Source organism: Glossina fuscipes, unplaced genomic scaffold (genome assembly GCF_014805625.2).
Source record: "Glossina fuscipes isolate IAEA_lab_2018 unplaced genomic scaffold, Yale_Gfus_2 2, whole genome shotgun sequence".
In the NCBI taxonomy this organism is placed as follows: Eukaryota; Metazoa; Arthropoda; class Insecta; order Diptera; family Glossinidae; genus Glossina; species Glossina fuscipes.
In genome coordinates, this window is record NW_023998416.1 from 20,249,288 (window position 1) to 20,261,447 (window position 12,160).

The window sequence follows — 12,160 nt, forward strand, 5'->3', positions numbered from 1 at the left end:
ATTTATATGCTTGCGTATATATATATTTTTGCGTGCGTGTATGTGTGTGCTTGTGCAATGTTTCCTTAAAAAAAAAAAAAAAAAAAAAAAAGAAATTGTAACAAGAGTTGTTATATAAGCTTTCAGTGTGGAGTTACAAGAATATAAATAAACTTCTCTAGAAGAGAGAAAAATTTTCTTTCTTAGTACCTAAGCAGTCAACCAATCTTTTGCGGTTATATTAGAAACTTGGCTTATCATGTCTTCATTAGTGACACTGAGTGGTCATCAAGAGGTTATTTAAAGTTGGTTTTGCCGTTTTCTAAGAACGTGCAAAAAAAAAATTCCCTTCAGCTTAACCAATTTCTTTATTTATTTAGTTTTTCTTTTTTGCCTTTTGTTTTTTTTTTTTTTTTTTTTTTTATTATTATTACTACGTTGGTAAGCTCTTGGGCTCTAAGGGTATAAATAATTGCTTACTGCGTAACCAGAACAGCCATTTAAGCAACAGAGAATGATGACATTTTTAATTCTTTGCACTTCTAAGTGCATACTGTCTTCCATTTCGCGCGGACACTGAAAGCTAATGAAAGTCAATATCTTTGTAAGTTCAATTATTTTTGATTATTTGAAGTAATGCACTCATGTAAAAATATACAATTAAGTAAACAATGCCAAGCTTCAAATCGCTTATATGTAAAGAGAGCCTTTCATAAAATTTCTTAGTGAGAAACGTCATTGGGAAATGATTCGAATAACAGATAATGAATTCATTTTTAATATCAAACCGTGCCATTGTACATATCGGATAGAACGCGGAAGGTCGACATATGAGTTCTCGTGAGAATCGACAATCGTTTAATTTTAGTTATATTTCGTTGATTTTGTTATTGTTGGCCGAAAAAAATTGAGAAAACTCGCCTTCTAAATTTAGTGCTCCTTGTCCTTTCCTGTCATCATTAGTTGCGCTCTCTGCGAAGCTCGCTCTTCAAAATTGTTTCATTCAGATTTCCGCCCAAAAGGCTTAGATGTTCTAAAGGGACAGTATATAATTTTATTGTCCACGTTTTCAGTTTCCATTCAAAATCATTTCATTCAGATTTCCGTCCAAAAATCTTGGTTGTTCTAGAGCGACAGTATAAGTTTACTACCGACCGCGTATTTAGTTTAGTAAAGGTATTTAAAATATAAGAGAAAAAGATTTAAATTTTTATGGAAGAACGTTATGAACTTTGTCCTTAATCTGTCATTTAATAATAATTTATAAACAAGTAAATACACGATAGCAATAATAAGTTATCAGCACAACACAAGTTTTGCTTATGCACATGTCGTACGTACGTTCGTACGTACGTGTCACTCATACGCCTTGCGCGCATAATAGTTTATTAAAAAGCTTATAAACATCATATGGAAGCAAATAATATTCATTCATATTCATAACATTTCAAAAGCCTGCATTACTTCAATTTGTAAGAGCTCGATAGCCAAATTACTCAACACTTAAGAAAGCAATTTTATGCAAATGTAAGAGACTGAGAATTTTTTTACAATTTTTATTCTTTTCATTCGAATTTTTAAGATTTTTTTTCTTTAAATAACATAACATAGAGTTACACGATGAATTTTCTCGATAACATTTTTTATTAATGAAAGATTACTTTTTTTTTGGCCGGAAATTGAACTTTTTCATTCATATATTCGCCAGTCGCATAAAAATCAGTGTTTTTAAACATTTCTGCACATCTCCCTGGCTTTAAGCCAGAGTTGGTTAAATGTATCTGTGTATGTGTTTCTTTTTACACCCTATACTATTTGAAGTACAAAAGTGTGGCAAGTTTGTGCGGATGCATACGACATTCAGAACGATTTGTGATAGACCTCTTTCTTCTCCTCTAGACCTCTAGATCTTTTATTATGCCTTTATCTCAGCTTGTCCGTCCGTCCAGTTGTATTCTTGTCTTCAACCTACAGATCGTAATCTTTGTGTTGGGATATTTTGATGAAATTTGATAAACCGACATGTTTTGGCCCAAGGACGAACGCTCTTGAAAACACTCCGGATCAGACTACTACTTTTTCGATCAATTGCCTTATATCGCCTTATTTTGAGAAGTCGCTATATGAATGAACAGTCGTATTAAGCAAAGTGATATAAATTGTTTAACGATCGGTCGTGGTCCACTTTAGTGTTTTACTTGTTTTGTTTGAGATTTAAATTTGCTCCTGCCATACTTATGACTGACCTTAAGCTAAATGTGCTTTAAGAGAATGATTTCGGTGTTGGGATCTTTTTTGTAAAAAAAACTAATCAAAAGAAACCTTCTTTTAAGCGGTCTCCTCTAAGGGAGAAAGAAATCTCTTATATTGACTATTGGATAAAAAATTCAGTATATCAAAGAAATGTTTTCCTGAAATTTCGCGGTCTCTGTACCCCAAACCCTATCTAGCGATTGTTAGTGATGGTCTTTAGAAATTACGTCCATTACCATAAAAAATAAAATGTTTGCGTAACTTGATGATGACATGAGGCGTAGACAATTCGAAAGCTATCAGTGTTCCTGAAAAGAACGAGAAATTCAAACCTGGCTATGAAGTTTTTGGTTTTACTTGTAAATTTGGCTAGTGAGCTACACATTTTCTTGCCATTTTTTTTCCATTGTTTCACAATACGTGCTTTCTGTCTTTGACAGATGCAGCAAAACAGGCATTTTCAAGCAAAAAAAAATTGCCAAAGAATAGGACGAATGAGGACGAACATTTGAACATGCCGAGACGTCTTTATTGTATTGGAAGTGCAGACTAATGGAAAAAGCATAAAAAAGCCTTATTGTGATGAAAGAGACAAAAAAAAAGGAATGCAATGCAGGTTCAAAGCCTAAACGCGTTTATATCAAAACATCATTTTTGATAGCGATACACAGCATAAATCAAACAATTTTCATATTTGTTCATTCGAATCTTTTACAGTATCTTTAAAAAATCATTCTTTAGAGGGAATACGTAGAATATCTTCGGTAAGTTAATTTAAACATTTTTTATTAGTAAGAAGCGTGCCTTTTTCCACTCGAAAATTGAACTTTTCCATGCGAAATACTTACTTGCCCATTGGAAAACAATCAATAATTTTATCAAATCCTACATGACTGTGGCACGGTGAACCTCAAGCGCTTAGGATGTCTGCAGAGAATAGCTGGTGCATTTTTTCAAAACAATCTTTTCTTTTCAATATTAAAACACTAGCTTGATAACCCCCCCCCCCCCAAATGTTATTACTTTGTTAACTTTCCTTCCATCCAAGAAAAAGCAAAGTACATATATTGAAAAACTTCTTTACAGCGGTGTTACTTAATCCTTTACGATATTCTCAAATATCTTATGTTAACTGTAAATATTTCACAAATATTGCACAAGTTCACGAATTGTCATATGGTTCTGACAAATGTTTGCTGCAAATATTCAATCAGTTTTAAGCTCGTTTCGTTTGCGTCAGGACATGTGCTGTTTGTCTTTCCTTTAAGCATAGTTGTTCCTCACACTTATCCTACAAAAACGTGCCACGATTACTTGTACTTGCACTTGGAATTGATTGAAAATTTCGGTTTGTTTCGCATTTTATTAAAGTTGCCGTCACTAGCCCGGCCGGAAGAGCCTTTAGATGCGCTAAATCCATTTCAAGTCTATTTCACTAAACTGATAAGAAAAATGTGAAATTTTATTACACCTTGCACCCAAAGCATATTTCTCGCTTCTAGTAATGGCACGAAAAACTTATCATATCTTTAAACTGCAGTGTCAATAATCAAATATTAACCTCTGCGAATGATTTAAATAAAATAAAATATTTGTATAAATTGTTTTATACGCATTAATATACAAAGACTTGTAAGCGATGCAAACAATCTCTTAGTCCTACGTCAATCTTTTGCATATATTTTTTAAAAGATCTCGTCTAAGGCAGGAAAGAAACTTATTTAAGTTTAATACAACTTTCTTTTGCTTCTCTTTTATAATTTGTAACGAAGTATGAAGAGTAGAAGAAGCACCTTCGTAAACAGTCTTTTCATTATTTATATATTCATAAGAAACAAGAAAAAAAAAATAAAATAATAACTAACAAAATTAATAATTAATAAATAAAGTTGTTAGTGGATATATACGGAACGTAATTAACAATTGCAGTAACTAACCTAAAAAGTACGTACAGCATATACATATACAGCCGAGGACATATAAATAACGCAGACGATTCTCACACTACCCAGAACATGAACATAAATATTTATCGAAAAATTTCCAGAGGAAGGAGTAAGAAAGTTATATAACTGGTTGTGATCGAATCTCCTATACCCATCGCCTTTATACTAACAAAGACCTAAAAAAAAAAAAGCCGAAAAAACTAAGAGAGAATTTATAATATTGCATGGGCCTGGTGGATGATTTTTTCCATTTTTTTAGGATATACGGGGAAATTTTCAACATATGTCTATATTCCATATTACGAGCCATGACCAAAAACCCAGATTTGTTCTCACTTTGTATTGTACTTTTAGCCATTAGCTTGATCCACTATCAATCTAGATGGAAGGACATTGAATGTTTCGTCCAAATTTCAAGATGGCAATGTTGTATACAAACATGGTAGTAAAATAGCGTTTATTTTTACTCTTACTTCTCTACCAATATCGCAGAGTATCACAAACATACATATGTAATAAGAGCATGAGAAATATTATATATACGAATAACAGGACGAATATATATAACATGTAGCTCTGTTTTGCCGGCTAGGAAAATGCTTGCAATAAAGTTTACAAAGGCGAATATACCGACAGATGGTCGAGCGACTAAACGAATCGTTTCATTTTGTGATGCTGATCAAGTAAGTGTATACACATTTGATAAGGTTTCTAAAGCTTCCCATTCTGCGCGTTGCAACCGTTTCAACAAAATCAAAATACGCCCATACGTCAGTCTCAGATATAAAGAAATTAAAAGAAGAAAATTTGAACTAAATGCAAAAAATTCTAATATGTAATTTGAAATAATTAAAATAAAAAAATTTATGGAATAAAATGAATTCTACGGGTATGAAAACTCTTTAAGACGCAGAGCGCATTTTATACAAGTCTTTGAGTAAGCCTTCAGAGGACATCTTATGTGTAAAATGGCGAAAGATGGCCAGAAAGAAGGGGTGAGGAGACGGACATCCAGTGGGTGCGGCCATTATATGCCCAAACGTTACACGATAAAAGTCGATAGATCGGGAACTGTCTATAGATATGACCGCGTGTGTGTCGATTTGATAGTCGCGCTTCTTATATATTACATGTATTCTTTAAGACAGCACCTATAAGAATAGATCTTCATCTAAGAATAAAATCTTTTAATTATATAATTAAGAAAATCTCTTGATTGAAATTCGTGCTATTTATAAATGCGCGGCTGTGTGCATTCATGTATAGTTTTTATAGAAAACTGATTGCTGATGATTATCTATTGTTCGCTTTTAAATTCTCGACCTCATCGATGGATGTAGTCACTGCCTTCGTTCAGCACATAACATAACAGTTCTTTGCACTACTTTCCTCTCTACCTTCAACGCGTTCTTTCCTTTCTTTTCATTACAATAAAGAATACACGCTTTCTTGCAACGGCACTCTTACACGCGCACATATATATATATATTTATATGTAATATTTAGCACAATGTTATTTATCCCTCTTAAAAACAAAAAGCTCAACCATAATACAAATTATTTAAGTCACAATACAACGAAAGAGGACTTTATAGAGTAATAACGGTTGGAGGAAAATATGTTAAAAAAAAAAAAAAAAAAAAACTGAAAAAATATACAAAAAAAATAAATAAATAAGTAAATAGGGAAGAAAAAGGAAAGTATTTTTCACTTCTTAGAACCATTAAAATCTATAAACATTAAGTGAAAATATAAAAGTATACACAATCGCATATATACAGATGGGTGTGTACCGGGAGCTTCTGTGTAATTGCATCGAACAATTTTGCTGTGCTGTAAACTTTTTCTTTAACTTTTTTCTTCTGCATTACTTTTTTTAAAAGTTTCTTGTTTTAATTACTAAAAGCAAGCAAAAATATTACGTTTGCTGACGCGATGACGATCAAATATTTGATATGTTGCACTATCAACACTCATCTGCTATCCCGTTTATCAGGATTTATATTTATGGTTTAGAGAGTATTCGTGTTAAGAAGGAAAATTCGTTTTTGCATTGCACCACTGTATGGGTGCAGGCATCGGTTTAATGGGGACATATCCAAAAGAAATCGGTTTCAATTGGTATAAGATTTTGTGAATTTATTTAATTATCTCCATCTATCCTTCCGCGTGCGTAAAAGTTATGGAAATTGTAACAAATGCGATAAAAGTTTGAAATATATAGGCCTGATGGAATTCCGCAAGATCGAATCAGAAAATGAATGTGGCGTGTTTCCATGCGATCTCATGCGAAAACAAGGCACAAAGCATCGGTAAAGTAACACAGAAAAGAGAATAAAATTGCTTCACGTTTATGTTACATTAACATCTGCGGATAATCATGGATATCTCAATTTACGTTCGAAACGGTATTCTTTTCGAAAACGCAGGAACTCCAAGTCACTGGTTAAAAGAACTCAACCTGTGGATCAAGCGGTTAATGAAAGTGCTCCGACTTTTCCTCAAGTAAGATAAAAATGTACAAAGTATTCTTCTTCTACGATGAATTACGAAATGGAATAAACGGTAAAAGTACGACTGACACCTATTCGGTTTCCTTAGTTACAAAAAGGTAAACGTTCAATTAAATTTGCTCGTGTAAAACCTAATAGATGCAATTCTGGGAGATGGGGGAATTTGAAGCAAATATATATGCGAATCGTGATCTTAATAATAGAAGGAATCGCTTATTGGTATTCGAGGTAACAGCGGGTGAGATCTTGGTTGAGGACATATTCCAATGAGCGACCGTGATGTCTCTCGCGGTTGGGCGTGGACACTCTGCCTAAGAATTTTTAACTTGATACAGCAAGCACCGTGCATTTAGTATCATATCTCTGTGATGAAGTACGTTACTAACCTGGGTTCAGTGGTGTGTGCAGATACTTTTCTTTTCACTTAAACCGTGGTCTACTTAAAATTTTTTGCCTTTCCTTGGGCTACGTTCCCCGTTGCGACGCAATTCTACAGTCAACCACGTTGCGCATCTCTCGCGAATATAGATGCAACCGTAGTGTTAATGAAACTTTACGGAGGGTAATTGTCAAACGTCAACTGACAGACAAAAAGTTTCGTGGGGGCGGAACGCCTGTATTGAAAGGTATTCCATCGAAGATTTTCCAATGATAGGGGTAAAAATATCAACACAACAGACGCCCGCAAATCCTCTTCTAAGGAATGTTTGTCATGGGTATAAGAAATCAAGAAATTATTAACCATATATATATTATATATTGGCAGTCTTGTTCTTATTACTATTATTCCGATACGGGTTTATGCAGTGTCTTCGAAAAGAAGATGTCATTTAAAATGTTGCGCTATTTTTAAACTATTGTCGACATACAACTGATGACATTTCACAAGTAGAAGGTAGGATGTCTTCAAGTATGAATCGACACGCGATTGCCCTATGCCTGCAATTAGATCCCAGAAATGCATGGACAGAGCCACGAAAATTGTTAGCTATCATGCAATATTATTCTAAGCGGAATATTGTTCATTTTCGATTGTCTGGGTAGATAACAAAGCAAAACTGCTCCAACTAGGATGTTGAATATGCATAAAACTCAAGCAATCTTCCAGCCAAAATAGCTGGCAGTTTACCGCAGTATTTTCATTGATGGCGACACTGAGCGAATGCTGCAAGTGCAACTGTCACTATGATTGGATTACGTTACCGAAAATTGTCAATTGACCACTTTTTTGCCTGCAAATGATGTCATGGATGTAAATGATATTTATTTTCAGCAAGATAGGATCGTCGCTATACAACTCGTGAAACAACGGTTCCGATTTTCTTTTAAGTGGTGTCTCTTGTTGGAAGGCCTTATATTGCGGTGTTGATACGTTGGATGCTGGATAAAATGGTGCTTTAGCCGGTAATTTTGATTATAAATGCGTCTACAATATCTACCTGAAGCTATGTACACTACATACATGCAGACATCAACACTTCATCCTTCTCCTATAAACAACTCTATGATGTGATTGGTAAGACGCTATCAGAAATAAAATAAGGATTTTCAAGATAACCATGGAAAAAGAAAGCATTTCATTAAACGAAAAATTTATGACGAGCAGATAGATTTTTCAGCATAAATAAAACGCATAGAAAACGCATATGTAACTCGGCAAATTAACCGCTTACCCAATCCGGAAACTATATTATACTATAGGCCATATTGAAAGCAAGATCTATGACTGTCTCGCTACCAGAGTGAGAATAGAATAGTGAGAATACGATAAGTGAAAGCAATGGAAAGTTCAGCACAATTCAAAAGTCCAATACTTGATATGCTTGCCTTTGAGACCATAACTACACCAAAAATCATACCTGAATTTGATGTCAATAAGAGAGAAAAAGCTGCTCTTAAATGTAATAAGAAATATAATTGAAATTTTAGACTAATTAATTTAAACATTCCGATCGATCGCACTATGATAATAAATGCATCTCTTGTAACATTTTGCAATTATTACAATGTAATCCTCTACACATATAGAGGAGGTGTGCTGTATAAAAATGTCCTTTTTTGCAAAAAAAAAAAAAAAAAAAAAAAAATTAAACATTTTCATCAACGTTGTTGTTTTTTTTCTTTTTTCGTTTTAATAAAACAACTATTTTGAACAGAGTGTATGTGGATCTATAAGCTACAACAACTAGCAACTAACAATATCTAAAATAAGTTTTTGTTTTTTTTTTTGATGCACTATAGAAACTAACATATATATATTTATATATATATATATACATACAATATATTATAAATAAACAATAGATGGTTGGCTGCTTGAAATGCATGCTTAGAATGCTTTTTATACAGCTTACAGCACTTTAAAATAGTGCTCCGTGCTTAGTAGCACAAGTGTTTGCGTGTGTGTGTGTGTGTGTGTGTGTATGTGTATGTGTATGTTTGGTCGCTTAAACACACTTAGTTGATTGTGGGTGTGTGTAAGCAGCACGTGTGTAGAGTACCTGAACACATACCATTTCTATTCTATTCCATGGTACGCGTGTACATGTTATTGCAATCATCTAAGAGATACCGTTAGCTTTGGCACTATGCTTACGCCGTACGCATACATAAACCCATTTATATTTATATATACATATATGTTTATACAAGCATATATACAGGTGAGTATGTGTTAACATATGCGTGCAGATACACATTTGAGTATGTGTCTGTTATTATTTAGCAAAAATTACGCTGCTATTGCTGTTGATGATGGTGCTGCTGACGCTGCCGCTGACGCTGTCGTTGTTATTGTTGTTGTTTATTTGTGGTTGAACGAAATTAAAGAAAAAAAAAAAAAAAATGGAAAAAGCAAAAACATAACATAGTACTTATTGTAAATGAATAGCTGCTGCTGCGACAGCAATGAATTGCTGTAGTGATGAAGATAAAAGTCGCAGCGAGACGAAGACTGGGTAAGCGAGCGGCAAAGCGGTAACATTTTGTTTTTCAAGGAACATTTTTAAAGGATTTTAGTATTTTCATTATTTTACATTTTTCTTTTTTTTTTTGTTTTTGTTTTTTCTTTCCTCCTTTTGTCATTTAACTTTGTTACAGATAGATCTTGTTGTTGTGTTTATAGTTTATCTCTTACTGTCTGGCCGTATGTTCGTAAGACTAAAAGCATTACAACAACTACAGCAAAAAGAACCAATAACTTTTAAGAGTTAAGGCAGTCGGGTTACACAAAATTGAAAAGTTTCTCGTTTTGCTTCCCTCTTTTGCCTCCTCTTTTCCTGTTATTGTACATAATATTTTTTTCAAAATAATTTTTCTTATTTTTTTTTTTTTTTTTTTGCTAAAAAGGAAAGGAAATAAGTTTCGTTTATTTGCAAAAAGAAAGAAAATGCACTTCAAAGCATTTGGCAAAACATTAAAAGACAGCCGACATTGTTTAATGTTAAACCGAAACGTCAATTAAAATTAATACCGCAAAAGTAATTGAGTTTTAAAGTGTTTGCAGCAGTAAAGTTTAAACTTTTCTCCATTCTGACTCATTGAGAAATCAATTATCGGAGAAAAGAACAACTGAACTTAGCTACGCAACATTGAGAATGACGGACTGACTGACATAATATCTTCGCTTTAAAAACTATTTCAAACTTCAAGCTCTTTAAAATTAAATTCAAAGAAGAAAAGTTGATTTCAATTAGAAATCTCTAGATTTTGTCTTGAAATAAAAACAACAACGAATTTCATTATTTCTTGATAATCTAGTTTCATATTCCTGTCATAAGTTAGTAGTTATAAATGTCTGTCCATCTGTTCTTATATATTATTGAAATTCTTAAAAAGATTGCAAGTTTCCGCAGAGATAGTTCTGAATCCAGATGAATAAATTATATTCAAGTTTGAAGAACCTTTCTTTATTTTCCCTTTCTCATCTTATCTATAATTTCATTATACCGTGCAAATGCACTTTAAAAATTCTGTCATGTCCTTTTAGTTATAAAAGTTTAAAAAAAAAAATAAATTTATAAAAGTACAATTAAAACGGAACAAGTGAAAATTCTGTGTTCATCAGTCAAGTCTCTCAGATAAATACTTTACACTACTTTGCTTGTCTATAAGCATTGACTTAGTTCTATCATGATATATTTGAAAAATATAATAATTCCTTATTCCCATGAAAGACTTCACTTTTCAAGCAACGCTTTACATGAAAACATGATTGAAAAATGTAGCCCATGCACTTCATACTTGGGAGTGCATGTTACTATATCGTAACATGCACTCTGTTATGTCAGTGATTTCCTCACCCCGACACGAATTTTGCTAAGGTAAATCTATCGTTAAAACATCTCCTAGAACTTTCTTGCCATATTTTCTGAATGCAATGAAACTGACATTATTTTCACCGACTTAAGTAAGGCATTCGATAGAGTTAAGCATGACATTCTTATTTTGAAACAATCAAAAATCGGATTTGCTGATATTTCGGTCAAATCGTTCTCGTCATACGCATCTAAACTCACACCATACGTACTGTATTCCGAAGTAATAGCTGTTTCTTTAAGTCACCGATTTCGGTTCGCTATTGTTTGCTTTATTTGTTAATGATCTTCCAGGTGTCATTTAGCGCACGATATAATTTAATGTTTGCAGATGACGTTAAGCTATTGGTATGCTGGTGCAGAGTTAACCTTATGTCACTAAACCTTTCCCAGTGCAAAAAGAAATCACTCTCTAGATCATCTCATGTTAATTTCAACCGTGCAATTGATGATCATAACATTGGGGAGATGTGGTACCGTGTATTGATCTTGGGATTACATTTCCCACGACCAAAAAAAAGGAACTTTAATCCCCATATTCAATCAATGGCATATGAAGCAAAAAATTCGACTCTTACGCTCCTTGCACAAACAAACAGTTTGTGTGTGGCTTTGGTAAGTGAGGTCCTAGAATATACGCCAGTTGCCTGGACTGCAAAGTATTCCTATCAGATAGATAGTACATTATCAGGTTAAAAAGAGTTTCTCCTTTTTGTATTGCTTGGATTATGAAGATCGCTTAAAATTAACTGATTTACCCGCACTTGAGAAAAGGAGGCACATGTTAGGAAAGTCTTTTGGGTTTTAGGCTGACAAAGCAAGCCCCTTTATTTTACACCCATGCGGACGATATTTTTAAGAAAAAATGTATCCATCATATCGTGCCGTCCACCTCGATTAGCTTCGAAATACCACACCTAGCTTGTAACATTCCGCTCTCAAAGTCCTTTTAACAGTGATACCAACATCACTGTTATTATTAAGAAAAAGCTAATCCACCCGGTCGTGATGTTCACCATATTTGTTTTAAAATTAACGCATTTTTAGACGGATAATGTATTTTAATTTGAGAAATGTACAGAATAGTTTTAAATATTCCGACTTGTTTACCTTACGATTAATAAGCAAAAAAAGTGGAAAAAGGAAAATATAA